This window comes from Charadrius vociferus, unplaced genomic scaffold (assembly GCF_000708025.1).
Source record: "Charadrius vociferus isolate BGI_N301 unplaced genomic scaffold, ASM70802v2 scaffold2157, whole genome shotgun sequence".
Lineage (NCBI taxonomy): Eukaryota > Metazoa > Chordata > Aves > Charadriiformes > Charadriidae > Charadrius > Charadrius vociferus.
In genome coordinates this window covers 17,271-17,981 of record NW_009649294.1, presented here as the reverse complement: position 1 = coordinate 17,981, position 711 = coordinate 17,271, and positions in this window count along the sequence as shown.

Below are 711 nucleotides of genomic sequence, written 5' to 3'. Positions count from 1 at the left end.
GGAACAGGCGATGGGACAAGAGGGAACGGCCTCAAGTTGCGCCAGGGGAGGTTTAGGGTGGATATTAGGAAAAATTCCTTCATGGAAAGGGCTGTCAAGCACTGGAACGGGCTGCCCAGGGCAGTGATGGAGTCGCAGTCCCTGGAGGTATGTAAAAGGTGTAGATGCGGTGCTGAGGGACACGGGTTAGTGGTGGGCTTGGCAGTGTTAGGCTGATGGTTGAACTTGATGATTTTAAAGGTCTTTTCCAACCTAAGCAATTCTAGGATCCAGACAGGATTGCGGGGCCAGCGGCTCCTCCCAGCACTGGGGCAGCTCGCTGGGAGTCACTCTTCCTCCTCAGCTGCCAACCTGAGGCAAAAACCTGACCCGGGTGGATGTGGGGAGATGAGGAAATCGCCCTGTTTCTGTCCTGTCCACGCAGGGTTTTCTCTCCCATCGGTGCCTCAGATGGTGATTTCCACTGTGGTGTCTCTCCGAGCACCTGCACTGCACTCAGCAAGCGCGCCGGGGCTCTGCGCGTCCCCTCGCCCGCGCGTCCCCCTGCGATGGTGGGCAGGCCGCCCAGCTTTATTTACATCCCCCGACCTTTATTTAAGCCAGCCGCTTCCCCCTCTCTCTCTTTCTCCCCTCCGTCCCTGCCACTGCTGGGGACCAAGGATGGCCACCGCCTCCTGCGGAGGGACCCATAGGTGTCACCAGCCGAGCGCT